This window comes from Bombina bombina, chromosome 1 (genome assembly GCF_027579735.1).
Source record: "Bombina bombina isolate aBomBom1 chromosome 1, aBomBom1.pri, whole genome shotgun sequence".
NCBI lineage: Eukaryota > Metazoa > Chordata > Amphibia > Anura > Bombinatoridae > Bombina > Bombina bombina.
The window spans coordinates 818,821,928-818,839,678 of NC_069499.1; positions in this window are offsets into that span (position 1 = coordinate 818,821,928).

Sequence of the window (17,751 nt, forward strand, 5' to 3'; positions counted from 1 at the left end):
ACTTACCTGTAAAATAAATCCTAATATAGCTACAATATAAATTATAATTATATTATAGCTATTTTAGGATTAATATTTATTTTACAGGTAACTTTGTATTTATTTTAACCAGGTACAATAGCTATTAAATAGTTAAGAACTATTTAATAGTTACCTAGTTAAAATAATAACAAATTTACCTGTAAAATAAATCCTAACCTAAGTTATAATTAAACCTAACACTACCCTATCAATAAAATAATTAAATAAACTACCTACAATTACCTACAATTAACCTAACACTACACTATCAATAAATTAATTAAACACAATTCCTACAAATAAATACAATTAAATAAACTAGCTAAAGTACAAAAAATAAAAAAGAACTAAGTTACAGAAAATAAAAAAATATTTACAAACATAAGAAAAATATTACAACAATTTTAAACTAATTACACCTACTCTAAGCCCCCTAATAAAATAACAAAGCCCCCCAAAATAAAAAATTCCCTACCCTATTCTAAATTAAAAAAGTTACAAGCTCTTTTACCTTACCAGCCCTGAACAGGGCCCTTTGCGGGGCATGCCCCAAGAATTTCAGCTCTTTTGCCTGTAAAAAAAAACATACAATACCCCCCCCCCCCCAACATTACAACCCACCACCCACATACCCCTAATCTAACCCAAACCCCCCTTAAATAAACCTAACACTAAGCCCCTGAAGATCTTCCTACCTTGTCTTCACCATCCAGGTATCACCGATCCGTCCTGGCTCCAAGATCTTCATCCAACCCAAGCGGGGGTTGGCGATCCATAATCCGGTCCAGAAGAGGCTCCAAAGTCTTCCTCCTATCCGGCAAGAAGAGGACATCCGGACCGGCAAACATCTTCTCCAAGCGGCATCTTCGATCTTCTTCCATCCGGAGCTAAGCGGCAGGATCCTGAAGACATCCAGCGCGGAACATCCATCCGGACCGACGACTGAACGACGAATGACTGTTCCTTTAAGGGACGTCATCCAAGATGGCGTCCCTCGAATTCCGATTGGCTGATAGGATTCTATCAGCCAATCGGAATTAAGGTAGGAATTTTCTGATTGGCTGATGGAATCAGCCAATCAGAATCTAGTTCAATCCGATTGGCTGATCCAATCAGCCAATCAGATTGAGCTCGCATTCTATTGGCTGTTCCGATCTCTTCTTGCCGGATTGTTTCCGATCTCTTCTTGCCGGATAGGAGGAAGACTTTGGAGCCTCTTCTGGACCGGATTATGGATCGCCAACCCCCGCTTGGGTTGGATGAAGATCTTGGAGCCAGGACGGATCGGTGATACCTGGATGGTGAAGACAAGGTAGGAAGATCTTCAGGGGCTTAGTGTTAGGTTTATTTAAGGGGGGTTTGGGTTAGATTAGGGGTATGTGGGTGGTGGGTTGTAATGTTGGGGGGGGGGGTATTGTATGTTTTTTTTTACAGGCAAAAGAGCTGAAATTCTTGGGGCATGCCCCGCAAAGGGCCCTGTTCAGGGCTGGTAAGGTAAAAGAGCTTGTAACTTTTTTAATTTAGAATAGGGTAGGGAATTTTTTATTTTGGGGGGCTTTGTTATTTTATTAGGGGGCTTAGAGTAGGTGTAATTAGTTTAAAATTGTTGTAATATTTTTCTTATGTTTGTAAATATTTTTTTATTTTCTGTAACTTAGTTCTTTTTTATTTTTTGTACTTTAGCTAGTTTATTTAATTGTATTTATTTGTAGGAATTGTGTTTAATTAATTTATTGATAGTGTAGTGTTAGGTTAATTGTAGGTAATTGTAGGTAGTTTATTTAATTATTTTATTGATAGGGTAGTGTTAGGTTTAATTATAACTTAGGTTAGGATTTATTTTACAGGTAAATTTGTTATTATTTTAACTAGGTAACTATTAAATAGTTCTTAACTATTTAATAGCTATTGTACCTGGTTAAAATAATTACAAAGTTGCCTGTAAAATAAATATTAATCCTAAAATAGCTATAATATAATTATAATTTATATTGTAGCTATATTAGGATTTATTTTACAGGTAAGTATTTAGCTTTAAATAGGAATAAGTTATTTAATAAGAGTTAATTTATTTCGTTAGATAAAAATTATATTTAACTTAGGGGGGTGTTAGTGTTAGGGTTAGACTTAGCTTTAGGGGTTAATACATTTATTAGAATAGCGGTGAGCTCCGGTCGGCAGATTAGGGGTTAATAATTGAAGTTAGGTGTCGGCGATGTTAGGGAGGGCAGATTAGGGGTTAATACTATTTATGATAGGGTTAGTGAGGCGGATTAGGGGTTAATACATTTATTATAGTAGCGCTCAGGTCCGCTCGGCAGATTAGGGGTTAATAAGTGTAGGCAGGTGTCGGCGACGTTGAGGGGGGCAGATTAGGGGTTAATAAATATAATATAGGGGTCGGCGATGTTAGGGGCAGCAGATTAGGGGTACATAGGGATAACGTAGGTGGCGGCGATTTGCGGTCGGAAGATTAGGGGTTAATTATTTTAAGTAGCTGGCGGCGACGTTGTGGGGGGCAAGTTAGGGTTTAATAAATGTAATACAGGGATCGGCGGGGTTAGGGGCAGCAGATTAGGGGTACATAAATATAACGTAGGTGGCGGTCGGCAGATTAGGGGTTAAAAATTTTAATCGAGTGGCGGCGGTGTGGGGGGACCTCGGTTTAGGGGTACATAGGTAGTTTATGGGTGTTAGTGTACTTTAGGGTACAGTAGTTAAGAGCTTTATAAACCGGCGTTAGCCAGAAAGCTCTTAACTCCTGCTATTTTCAGGCGGCTGGAATCTTGTCGTTAGAGCTCTAACGCTCACTTCAGAAACGACTCTAAATACCAGCGTTAGAAAGATCCCATTGAAAATATAGGCTACGCAAATGGCGTAGGGGGATCTGCGGTATGGAAAAGTCGCGGCTGTAAAGTGAGCGTTAGACCCTTTAATCACTGACTCCAAATACCAGCGGGCGGCCAAAACCAGCGTTAGGAGCCTCTAACGCTGGTTTTGACGGCTACCGCCGAACTCCAAATCTAGGCCTATATTTCCTAACCACCAAATTCAGCCTTTCACAGTGAACATCTCCAGCACATGGAGAAGAATGCTTCATTGACCTGGACTTCTCTCTTCTCTACTGTATCTCCTGTTCAATAATTTCCTCAACATTCTTTCTGAACATTATCTTCTATCTATGTCACTTTTACAGAACCTTAACCCCTTATCTCTTCCCTTGCATCAATCCTGCAAAAACTTAAAAAGGTCATGCTTTATGATTCAGATAAAGAATGCAATTTTAAGCAATTTTCTAATTTACTTCTATTAACAAATTTGCTTTTAATTCGCTCGACATTGCACATATGCTCACAGGGGAAGTTCCAAAACACTTTCTATTTTATCCATTGAACAAATATCATTATAGCATTATGGGTAGAAATACCCATAATGCTCTATTGGAACTTAGACGTAGGGAGACTTTCTGGATCCACAAACTGCACACCTTGATTCCAGAAGGCCTTAATTAATGTATTGATCTGGCAGCTTTTAATTTATAGCACTTTCTATTTTTGATATTGATCTACCCACCCTTTAATATGCACACATAGTTTTTTAAGACTGTTCATTCACTCCCACAATTATTTATCTGAATAAGAATCAGTCAATAATAATTATCAAACACCTCAAAAGGGACTTTTACATATTTATTTTAGATAATTTCACTACATTCACAGCACTTACTCTCACTAGCTTCCAATCACTTATATTATCATCCTTACTTCACTAACAATTTAGTATTTTTTATATTCCATCACGTCTTCCCCTTCTTTCTAATATCCTTATATAATGGATTATGTATCACTGTGTCTTCTACACCAAATAGTCGGTACAGCGATTTATATTTGTTCTAATATCCGAGACCCAGGCCTAATTGTGTACCTAACATCCTAATGTTTTCAGTATAACACTCATTAATTCCTACATTATTCATTCATTATTTTTTATATTCCATATTAATACATTTATAAACTAATAACTCTAGGCTAGAATGGTACATTAGTAGCATTATTATTATTATTTATATGTATAGGATATTTAGACTGTTTCACAACAACAACAATTAGGCTATCTATAGCTTTTCTTTTCACTCCCATGGTACAAACGTCTTCATTGTTAACATCCGTATCAACACTTTCCACTTAGTTTTTTCATCAGTACAAACCCATGTTTATTTCGTTAACACCATTACCATTTTATTCTTAGTTTTTTTCTTAATCTTTTAGTATGTCAGTTTTTGATCGATAATTATGTCACACACTATTTGGGTTGTATTAACATTGTATACAAATTCAATAGGCTATGTGAAGCCATCCCCCTTCTCTGGATTTGATCTCTTCTCGGTGGTGTTCCACCACATATGCCCCCTATTAGTGATAGGCTGGGTAACTAATGATGCAGCACATGGTAGCACCGCAATTGAGCACATATGTTTAGGAGTTAAGCAGAATTTTTTGTCCCAACTTCATAGTGTCAAGAGGGCATTGTATTATAACCTATCAGTTTGGATTTGTATTCCACACCCCTGGTCCACCTGGCATTATTATTATTTTGTGATTTGTATACACCGGATCTCATCGTGGCTAAATGTGTCATGAAAATAAACCTTGTTATATACAATATTAGTAAGGTAATTGGGATTAATATGTCCCCATTTTTTCTGGCCACTTTGATTTTAATCTGTGAGTACTTCAAATGAGAATATTTAGAATTGTAGATCCGTTTACATGATAGGCCCAACAAATGTTTTGACACTTCCACTGTGAACATATATACTGTAGGTTTTCTTTAGCATCTGATAAATATATAACTTTGTACATATCCTGAAATTATTCCACATTCTTTTGTATATATATATATATATATATATATATATATATATATATATATATATATATTTGATAAATCATCTGTTAGATTTGATCTGCTTTTGACTTATGTGTTGTTACTTTGCACATATTATGAAATCACTCTGCATTTTTTCTCTTTTTCTGTATATATAGATATTTGATGGATTATCTGTTATATTTGATTTGTTTTGGATTTATGTATTGTTTTTAATTGTAAGCTACAGATTGTTTATGTTGGTTGCTATGACAAACATAATTGGAAAACACACCTCCTTCCAGGTGCCTCTACTTGAGTATGATTAGTTTGGTATACAAGTTAGAAATAAACAAAAGTTTAGAAGTGCGCTTAGGAACTAATACCAAGCACCTCTCTAAGAGACACTATCCCTACCTTTAGCCCTAGGCGCCCTCTCTATCTGTAAGCCGTAAAAAGCTTAACAATCCACTAGTTTGGTATACAAGGCAGGATTTTTAAAATGTTTGTATTAAGCCTGATGAAACAGTCACCGGTTGACTGAGAAACGTGTTGCTTGTTTTTAGCTGTTTTAATAAAGCAAGTTGTTACACTTACTTCTTGCCTATATACCAACTTATTTCTCTGCTGTACACCTGGTATTTGGTGTTATCTTGCTGGGATATTATACCTTGCACTGCTGGAGTTCGAGCCACACCAGAGGTCCGTCTGCTGGGTGACTGTTAGATTCCAGCCTGCTCTGCTTGCACAATAAGGGGTGCTCCAACAAATGTGAGTGCAATTTTCTCATTTACCATCTTACAAGCGTGCATACAGTGCTAGGCCATGTGATGCATCTGTTCCTTTGTATCCTCTACAGATTGCTGACTTTGGATCTCAGCCTTGGATCCTACCACAGATAGCTGCCTGGACCGGGAATTACTGTCTCCCTTTGGGTTACATTTATATACCTATTCCCTTTGACATACAGGACTTGAATATGTCTATGTTATCTAGTCACTTGAAAACTATCACTGTATTTTGAGCTTTTTGCTTTGTAATACTGATACTCTGAGTCTTTGTTTTGGTTTTATTGTATTACAGCATTTTACTGCTATTATCACATTATCTATTAATCCAATCTGCCCAAGGGCGCCCCCTATATATTTAATTTATTTTGAGCCAGTTTGCATACAAATCCCTGTATTCCCAAAGCCGCTGCATATTTTCTAGCTTATTCAAAGATAAATGCAAAGAAAAGATATAATTTGGGCGTATGAATGCAAAGTGTCTCAGAATTCACTTCCTGCTGAGTCTAAAAAATGTAAGCAGACAGTGGGGAAAGCCATCAAAATCTATGTTTCTATAAATGATTTTATCACAACTTGCATGAAAGCATAAGGCTGTCATAGGAACTAGATAAGTTTATACTTTTAGGAAATATTGGGAAGCATGTTGGTCCTATGGTTCTTATCTGCCGACAAAATCTTTGTTTCTGTGAAAATTTTACCATAATTTGTATGAAATTTTGTACGAAGATTCATATAATTTAGATTATGCTTGAATATTTTATATTATATATTTAAAAAGTTATTAAAAGAAAATGTAAAAAAATAATAATTGCTAAATATGGCTTCATCTTGTCCTTTTCGCCGTGGGAGTATTTGATCCTCGTATGTTTAGAAACTAATTTGATAATAAATGTTTTTTTGCAATGTTTGTGGCCTAAAAAAAAATAGTTTTTTTTAGAAGCTTATGAATTTATAGTAAACCATAGAACAATTGCATCTTTCTTTTCAAGTTTTGCCTTTGTAAAAGATAAAATTATGTTAGAACAAAAATATCCGCTACTGAGCGACAGCACAAAATCTTCTTTATCTTTCCAATAAAACAAATGATACAAAACACAAAAGTAGGGCTCAGCTATCTTTAGCATAAAGGTATCACTTTTTATAGGTGATTTTTCAACCTTTCATAATAATATCACCATAATATGTATTAATGCTTCATTTCTTATTTAGTACTCCATTTCATATTGTTTTTCCTCTATCAGTATTCGCTGTTAGTAATTATTATTGATCATATTATGTTTGCCCTTTTGCTATCATCTGCAAGTAACATTTATTTGATTTTAGAAGCTGCTACATTTCTGAGGGTGTGATTACCACAATACGAACATTTGTCTGTATGACAGCTGTTGCTTACATCACTTTTGACCTATGGTCTGTTTGGCGGTTCAGCCTTCAAATGAAATGGCGCTTTAACTTGCAATTAGTATCTATGAGTATGCACCTTATGGCGTGAAACGCGTAAGATAGCTGAGCCCTTCTTCTGTGTTTTGTATCATTTATTTTATTGGAATAAAGAAGATTTTGTGCTGTCGCTCAGTAGCGGGTTTTTTGTTCTATTATTGATGTGCGGCTGTCCACCACTTTTTTTCCCTGGCTCCACACAAACCCTGTACTTGGCTGTGACTTGGCTTTTTATTCACACTCACGGAGGCTTCTGCAGCGGCACTCACCCCCTTCAGCATAAAATTATGTTAGCTTTAAATACATATGACCTTACTTGGAAAAAAATGCTTTTTTTGCAGATTTTTTTTTTTTTTTTACAATTTTGTGATCTACGTTGAAAACAAAATTAAAAAGCCACCTTTTTTTCTAGTCTGATCAGCATGTGCCCTCAGTGTTCTGCCCATAGTATCTTAAACCTATATGGCACATGATCAGATGCCCCCGGGCGTGGTGCTAACTGTGACTTTGCTGACTATTATTAATTGTTATTTGATTGGCAGCACTGGAGTATGATCCAGTTTGTTACACATAGTATATTAGGTGTGTCTGTACAGGACTATTAGTTAATATTTCAGTTCCATTGGTAGTTTAGGTTTATTATGATAGCTTATGCTCACTATATGTACATTGTTATTACTCATCTATATGTGAGGTTTTACTTTGGGGTGGAGCTATATCCGATTTGGTTTTGGGTGGGTGTGTCTTGGTGCAATTGATATATGTGTCTGTGCTTGTCTAATTTTTTGGTTTGTCTGATAAAGGGACATTGTGCTGTCCCAAAACTGTCCCAATCCATCTGTCCAATACCTCATGTGTATCAATATTTGTGAACTACAGTGTTTAAGACACATATAAAAAGCTCCTTACTTTGAAAAGGCTGAGACACCCGGCATTGCAGTGTCTAATTGTTGAGGGGCATGTCTAGAACTGGCTCTAACACCTAACTTAAAATAGGGTGTGTGTATAATTACATTACAAATTGGCTAGAAATGTCAGGATCGTCAGAAGCCCATATAATCAAGGGGCATTATATCAGCTATAGATACAACTTCCAATCATGTCTGTTAATTAAAGGATGATTATAATTCTTCCCAACCAGTTACGTATGTCTCCCCATAGAGAATCATCTGCTCATGACATCATAGAGAGGCCATATTTCCAGCATCCACCTATATTAAAAAACACCCCCATTAAATTGTTGCTAAAAGGGGGTTTATACCTACACTACATGATGTTTACTGTTGTAATGAGCAAAAACCAAATAAACTACTGTTCATCGTATTGTTAGGATCCATCACCCTGGTCATATACTATAACTAATTCAATATTGTACTGTATATGTAACAGCTAAAAATATTCTCCATGTTACAATATAAGGGTGTGGCTCTATCCCTGGCATTTACACTAACCCAGTGCCGCCCACACTAGTGGCCAGGTCTATGAACCATTGCAGTATAGGGCAAAAAAATAACTATTAACCTAGTTTCATACATCTAAAGTGATGAGTCTGGTGTGAAAACCCATATACGATAACTTAAATGTAACCACAATGACTTACATAGTTAATTATGGACAGATGTACCTAAAACGTATACTGTAGGAATAGCTGTATACAATGTACACAGACATAATGTGTCCATAATGTGTCCAGTTAACTATTTATAAATTACCTAATGTGCCTATTTAATAGTGTCAAGGGACATAAATATCAAAACCAAGAACTCAAACCTTAAATAATTAAACCATATGTAACTGTGGCTAATATTACTACAGAACAGCACTAAGAGGGACCAATTATATAATACTGTTGTAGGTCCTAGGCAATATACCATACTCAAATATCCAACAGTTATAAGTTGGAGGACCTATGACAGTAAACCAATTATCCATACCCAATAATCTGCACTGCTACTAGAAGACTCCTAGTCTGATAGATAAAGCCATTACCACTATAGTATAACTCCAATCTTGGGATTGTAAAATGTAGGCAAACTGCATATTTTTATTTTTTTTATAAATAAACTAGTATTAAATTATAACCTCAACAGGGCTACACACACAATACAAAAAAATCTAAAGTTAAACCAATAGATTCAAACATCAGTCAAATCAAGTTAAATGGTACCAACTAGCAACCGATCCTGAAAAGCAAAAACTCATAGGTTATTCACATTACAAAAAGAATGCCAGTCAATGTTGACATTAAGGCCATTTGGTTCTAAAGTACCCAGTCGAAAAATCCATTTATAGCCTCTAGCTGCAATATTTTATTTCTTCTGTCCCCAACCCTCTAATGGGGTGGCAAATGATCTATCAGCAAAAATCTTAGGTCTTTAACCATATGCTTTTTTTTAAAGAAAGTGTCTAGCCACCATTTGGTCTGATTTTTTTGTCTCCAGTGGTTGGCCATTCTCTTTTTAATATCATCATCGGTCTTACCTACATAGAAACAACCCCACACAGCTCAACAAATAGACTAGAAACTTGGTAGAGCATGGTAAATAGTGGTGGATCTTGTATTTCTTGTACTTTGTTCTAAGGTTGCTGAGTACATAAACCACCAATTACAGCCAGTTGTCAAGAACTCCTTTTCATACTTGTTGGACTCCTCTACACATCTTGGCATTTTAAAAACTATTAACTGGTTTGAAAAAGATGACATCTTGGTAACTGTGTATGTTGATAGCCTGTATACTATTATTCCCCATTCAGAGGGACTGCAGACTGTTAGATCCATTGTTAACCTATCTATAGCATACCCCATTGAGTTTCTTTTGGAGCTGCTTTACTTTTCTTTGAAAAAGAACTTCTTCAAGTTTGAACATGGCTATTATTTGCCGCTCACAAGAATGGAGATGAAATTGCACACGGCTCCAATGTATGCCAATCTGTACATTCATATATCTGGTTGCACGAGATTAACATAATGCAACCACATGTTCATCTAAATGTGAAATATTACATTAGATATATCAATTATGTCCTTTTAGTATGGCGAGGTTCTGGGAATAAACTCAAAACATGGATTGATATGTTGAACAATTTGGAACCTCCAATTAGATTCAAATTTGAATACAGTAGGGAGGGGATCCATTTTTTGGATATGAATATTTTCATGGTCAAAAAAGAGACAGGTTATGTTTTTGGTAATTCATTGTTTCCTAAAACTACTGATAGGAATTTATTTTATTCTAGCTAGTAGCTACCATCCTGGACATCAGAAGAAAGGGATTGTAGTAGCATCTCAGCTAATGAGCGTTGTTCGCAACAACACAGAAGATTCCACTAAGCCAACTCATTTGGCGCTATGAAGAAAAAAATAGATGAGAGAGGCTAATGTGCTTTGGATGTTGACATGACATTTTAGAATTTACAAAGTGAGGATCAGAGAAAATTACTGAACAGAATGGTCAAAAAACGAAAAGAAGCAATGTCAGAAAGTATGATCTTTATGATGATGTTCACACAAATAAATCATAAAATGGAGAATTCCTTTAAGAAACATTAGGACATCAAGAGGACTGATAAGATATTACCATATGAGAGCACCACACTTGGTTTATCTGAGAGCACATAATCTTTGAGATATGATGTTTCAAAGTAACCCTATGCGAAGCTACCAGCAAAGACAGGAGAAAACCTGGAAGTTATAAATGTGAGGATCACACTACATGCAATAGTATGATGATTACAACATTGCCTAACATGCACGAGTGACCATGTGATATACTGTACATTCTAACTTGTCCATTTTCCTTGGTATATGTGGCTAAATCCAACACAGCCTTCTTTAAAGGATGGCAAACCACTGGTTTTCTATCAGAGAAGCCGTAAAAAATTGCACTTCTAAGCAACCGGTGGCACGCCATTTTGCTCAAGAGAAGCATATAATTATTAGTCTACGCACTATGCTTATAGATTTTGTACCCCTCATAAAAAGGGATGGGGACAGATATAAAAAACTGCTGCAGCTTGAGACTAAGTGGATATATCGGCTAGGAATTTTGACCCCTAGGGGTCTTAAAACCATGATGGATTGCAGTGTTGTTCTAAAATCTATTAGATATGTATGAATAATCTAAGCCCGTCCAAGGGATGTACATAAATCAAAACAAGAGACATTTTCATAGATGGACAGTAATGACAATAGCCCCACTGAAGTACAGTGATGATGTTATCCCATTAAACTCACAACGTATAAATGACATGCAACAGTATTCCTCCACTCCTGATGGGTGTGGAACACAATTAATACATTTTATTAATCATGAATGGTTTATTTTATTAGATGTTATGTGTTATGAAGTATAGATTTTGCTCATATTTTTTTATGAGATTGGTTGCGAGCTGGACGCAGCATCACACTCCATTTTTGTGTGAAACCTAAATACTTATAAAAGTTCATGTAAGGATATATGTGTTCTTCCAAAATCTTCACGCTTCTATTTTCTTTTGATCCTCATATGAAAAGAAAGAGAAAATGCCACATAGCGTAACTCTGTAACCTTTTCAAATGCAGAATGTGTGTGTACAAATGCTTACTCACATGAGATGGAGCTATAGCCAAGCTCAGGTTTATGCGCACACCCAATGTTATACTGTTGGGTAAACAGTTGCTTGAACAGGATTTTGAGTAAAAAAGATTTATTTAAAATATAAATATAAAAAGCGCCACAAGAGCTGCAAAGACCACCAAATACAATAGGATCGGCAATACAATCAAGTAATTGCTCACGTTGAGCTTATACACAATACTAGAGACCGTGGTAAGGAGTGCAGAAATTTAACCACACAACCTCCCCCTTAAGAGTCCAGTATATGTTGCTCTCCTTATTGGTGTGCAGATTCTTGGAAGGACGCCAAAGAACCAGGAACAATGTATCCGACGTACGTTTCGCAAAAGAGCTTTTTCAAGGAATCCTCTAGAATACTATTATAATATCGTAACTTGGGTGGTCACACCAAGAGCCATTTATGACAATCTTATGTTTGATATTATATTCACTAGTCACCTCTAATAAGAAGCTACAGGCTTATATGTTTGCATAAAACATATGTATACCTGTCCACTGTCATTGTATGCTTGTTAATTTGTTGTTTGTTTACTTATCACATCAGTCTGTTTGTTTTAAGCAACTCTTTATTGCTGTAAATGGACATATGTTATATATTGTCAATGCCCAAAATCTCAATAAAAGATTACAAATTTAAAAACAAAGTATTTTGGACTAATCTTTGCTTAGTTGTCCTTTCACCTCTTGAAATGTTATTGAAAGTGAAAATGTATTGGTACCATGATAATTAATAACATTTTGAATAACTTTCCAGATACGAGGAACAAATTGACATACATAATGCCTCGGTTGACAATAAAAAAGGATAAGAAATAGGAAAACTACTGAATGTTTTCTGAGAAATTGTGTTTGGTATTTTAGTAAGCTAGTAAACTAAGGAGAAAGGGTTTTGTTAAATGTTGATAAGTTTAAAATTTGCAACGCAGAACACAAATTTAGCAAATAATGAATTCCCAATTATATATGCCACCCTTTAACCATTTAAAGTTTGTATATACTATTTGTGTTCTTGGGTCACAGTGGGTCATTTAATCTCCCATGCATTATTTGAGGTTTAAGATTCAAAGGGGCTACATTTGAAAGTCAGAAATCTTTAACAAAATCTCTCTCCACAGAACAAGCACCTTGTTTATACAAATAAACAGGACAAAAAACACACACTGTCTGTGTGTCTCTAGAAGTATATTATACTAATTGTGTTTAGTTTACTTTGTCATCACCCTTTTGATCATACATGCAGTGGATATTGCCCTGACCTTTTTGAGACAACTGTGGGACCTTTCAGCATCAGTATATAGTGATAAGCCCATTTCCTTACTACATCCCTTTGCAGTGTTTCATCTAATCATGGGCTCCATGTACGAAGCAGTGAAAGCTGCTCCAGAGCCCTTGCAGGGCAAGTTCGCATATGCAAGCCTGCTTCCCGAAATGTAAGAAACAGCGCACATTAGACCACTGCTTCTTACACCCTACGCCACCTCTGAGATGGAGAGGGAAAATCACAGAGAGCTTGCTCGCTCTCTGTGATTCACAGCCCCTTCAGTCAGGCAAATGATGGGGCAGGCATTACCCCCTTTCGATGAGTGTGTAATGATACATACCGGCAAGCGGATCAACAGATTCACTGCCCGTGTGTAGTGAAGACGGGCGGACAGCTTCGCCAGTTGAGAAGCTGTCTGCCCGCCGGTATGTACATGGAGCCCATAGTCCATATTTTTACAGGTATCTTTTTCATTCGCTGAATATCTCACAGTGGGCCTCTTTATACGATTATACTCATAATAACTGCCATACATGATCACTATTGACTACTCTACTTTATTTTGATATTTTAAATATTTTTTGTATCACCTGCCAGAGTCCCAGACAGCGTTATTAGGAAACATTCAGTTTCATTTTAATTGTTTTTATTGTTAGTATCTTGTAGGTACAATTTTTATCTTTCATTATAATTTAATACGTTTTAAGTGTGACCCATTTTTAATGTCCTCAGTCCATTTAAATGAGTGCCTTTGGGGATATCCCTGTTTCTCCTTTTCTAGGATAATGTCTAAAAGATGCAAGAAGCATCTATGTGTCCTATTTCCATGATTCAGATTAAATAACCTGCACCATGAGGTTTTCTCTCACTATCAAAATTATTATATCACAAAGCAAGGTTTTTGGTATATAGGGATTACTGCCAATGTACATTGTTATCAGACTCTGTCTGTGGTATTAATAGGTTGTCACAATATTAGGGGACACCACTGGTACATTTAATGTGTCATTGTTCATAGTGAAAATTTACCTATATCAATTTACACTAGGAAAGATGTTGGAATTGTCCTATAAATTGGGTGCTACATATACAAGACTATTAAGAGAGTTTTGAGTATTTTTGTATTTTGGGATTTTTCAAGGCATATTCCAAACAATTGTGCTTGAATTTGTTTGAATCTTGAGATTTGTCAACTATAATCAAAAATGGTTAGATTGAGTAACATAGTAACATAGTTACAGAGTAAATAAGTATTTTTACAGGCTTTTCACTGATCAATACAAAAACAATATACATTGATTCTTTATAACTGTTGAATGCTTTGCGTGTTTTATTAAAGGTTGCTATAGTCTGTTAACCAGCATAATTAGTGACATTGGCACAATTATGAATGCTTTCCTATTATTTTGTGTCAGAAAGTAATTAGCATTTTAGAAAAACCAAATAATTAACAACAATCATGAACAAATATTTGTCGGCTTTTAATCTGTGAATCTGTTTCAAAAGTGTGATTTCTTTACTATTTCACTATTTAACAAAATTAAGAAATGCATATATATATATATATATATATATATATATATATATATATATATATATATATATATATATATATACATACACATTCACTGTACTGTGCAAAGGTCTTAGCCCACCACCAGCTTTTTTGTTTTAGCAAAGTTTTAATAACCATAAATATACTCTTAATTAAGATACCAACATAAAATACAGGAATACGTACACAAAATATAAAAATAAAAAAAATTTTAGAACAAAATGGCTTCTTCAGACAATAGTGTGTATTTTGTGTGACCTCCCTTGGCACTAAGCAAATCTAAATATCTTTTGGGGAGACTGTACTGAAGTTTTCTGAAGTAAGCTTCTGGTATATAATACCAGGTTTGTTTCATCACTTTCCAGAGTTCTTTAGATTTAGGTTGTCTTTTATTTCTCTCTCTGTCCAGGTGATCCCATACTGCATCTATAATATTCAGGTCTGGACTCTATGGAGGCCAGTCCTTGACTGTCAGTGTTTTATCAGCTGTTTATCTCTCCATATAGGATTTCACTGCATTAGCAGTGTGCTTGGGATCATTATCATCATGAAAAATAAAACCATTCCCAATCAGGCGCTTTGCAGAAGGAATTGCATAATGAATTGAAACCTGTCTGTACTTTTCAGCATTCATGATCCCATCAATTCAGACAATATTGCCAACACCAATGGCAGAAATGAGGCCCCAAACTAGGAAAGACCCTCCACCATGTTTTGTTTTTTTTTTTTTTTTTTTTTTTTTTTTTTTTTTTTAAATTTTTTATTGAGGTTGTGGAAAAAAACAATACAACTTATGCATGGTGATAAACCAAAAATAACATAGATATAGTATATCACAAGTTTCCATGTAGTCAAGCAAGAATTACATTGGAAGGAATGTTCGCCTGAAAATTGGAACCTCATTTTCGTTATTACACAAACAATGGGTACTTTGAGGTTATGGAAAAGACAATACATCTGATACATGGTGATAAACCATAAACAGCACAAATATAATACTTCATAATAAAATGGTTTCCATGTTGAAAAGCAAGATTCACAATGGAAGAAGTACTGGACTAAAGGTTGGAACCTCATTTACCCTATTACTCATACAGTAGATATTTTAGATGGTTCTAGTGATAGAATAGATTATCAAGAGATATTAATATATACTTAAGATGGTCATATTGATAGAGTAGATTGTCAAGATATATTTCAACAAATGTCGCTCCCTATTATATAATGCGATATGAGAAGTAAATATGGTTAAATCTTTCAAGTGCGGTATGTACAAGATAAACCGCGTAGTTAGAACTCCCATGTAGGGAGGTATATTCCAAGAGGGTAATAGTGTGTGGGGGGGGGGGGGGATTTAAATGCAGTAATTGGACTTATGACGAATAAAATATACACAATAATATCCATATCTGCAATAATTATGGTAAAGACGCTGAATGAAGATGAGGTAATAAAGCACTGCATCCTGGTGAGGAGTACATTATTTGCGAGAAACAAGACTTTATGTCTATGAGGAGAATTAGAAGGGCATAAATTAGAGCTATATTCTATATACTAAAGCCTAGGAATTCAATATGGAACCACTAGGGAGAGCCATAGAGCATTCTCAATAATTATGGAGGTGAGACGCTGTGCAACTAGATGTGAATGCAGGGCCAGCCTGCGCTAGGGGTTATGACAACCAAGGGGAACCGGGATCTGAGCATAGAAAAGGCTATAAGTAACAGTGTAATTAAAGCACTCCCAAGCATATACTCTGGCATAAGTAATCTCAAAATCGTCTGAATTTGTCAAGGGCATATATCAACTAAGGATATATTATTAGGAATAAAACTGCAGTCTCAGTACATAGTGAAGGGCTGGAACATTGCTTATGGGTTGCAGATGTCATTATGCTGCACCGCTATATTCAAAACTAATCTATGGGGTTATCTATTTGATGAATATAACATCCCGCCGCCCCAGCCGCTGGCGGCAAGAAGCCACACACACCAATAGCACAATGAGGCAATACACAGCATGAGGGCCTGCAAATATGGAAAAACCATGCAGTGAGACATTGAAATTTAGTTATACGTATAGTGAGTGCAGACAAAAAGGGGCCTATATATGATATATCGCAGTATATGAACATTGTCATTAACCTGTAAAACAAACTAGTTAGAGTTGCTTAGCGTTCAACTAAGTTATGAAAAATATAGTAAAACCCATTTTATGTGAAACTGGGAAGGCATCCCCTGAGATAAGTTCTAGTGATCATTTGCATTAATAACTCTAAATTAATACTATGTTCAACAATGTCGCTTAATTACCTATATAGCTCTCAGGTGCCATACACTTATAATAGGCAATGGGGCGCGCATAGTTCTACATCTGTGCAGAAGGGAAGAGTGAATTCCTAAGCCTAGGGAGCAGGGAAGGTATAAACAGCATCAACTCTCAAACACAAAAGGGCATAATCAGTATAGTCTATCCTGAACTGTAATTTTTATCAAAGATAAGCTCACAAGCTATGGTAGCTACGTGTAGGGGACAACAAGTCGATGTAATAGTGTCCAGTTTAGTGTGTAGCTCCTTGGAGCGCAAAACCTACTAAAGTCCAGATCATCCTGCTTCATAATAGTTCAGATTCGCATTAGAGCCATAATCCGCTCCGGTTATGCACTGCTGTAGGGAATCAGTCCGGTCGTCTCTGCACTGATCTGACGTCGGGAAAGATATGGGAGAAATGCCGGGGTTAATACCCACATTTGTATAGCTCCCGGAGAGGTATAGCGGGAAACGGGCTGTGAGTGAGTCTATAATGATATTTAGACCAGCCGCGAGGCTGAAGTACCTGTGGGCTCGGCTTGATTCTTTGCGTAGCTTCTTCCTCCTTTTTACAAAGAGAGACGACTTTGGTTCTAGCTGGGGGGGACACAGTGTATTAGGTGACTGGCCCACTGCAGGAACATTTAAGGCTCTCTCTGAAGTGTCAATTATGTTAGTCAAGATAGAAGTGCTCACCGCCTCAAGCTGGGCTGTTCCGGTAGTCATACAGCAATGAACTTCTGTTAACGGTGACCTCTTTAAACTGCTATAGAGCGCATCCAGCAGCGGTTCTTGTGATATGAAAATAGAGTGTAGCCCTCTGCCAGCTTCCCGTCTCCCAAGCTCATGTTTAGTGTAGGACAATGGGAGAGATCTCTGTACAGATATTAA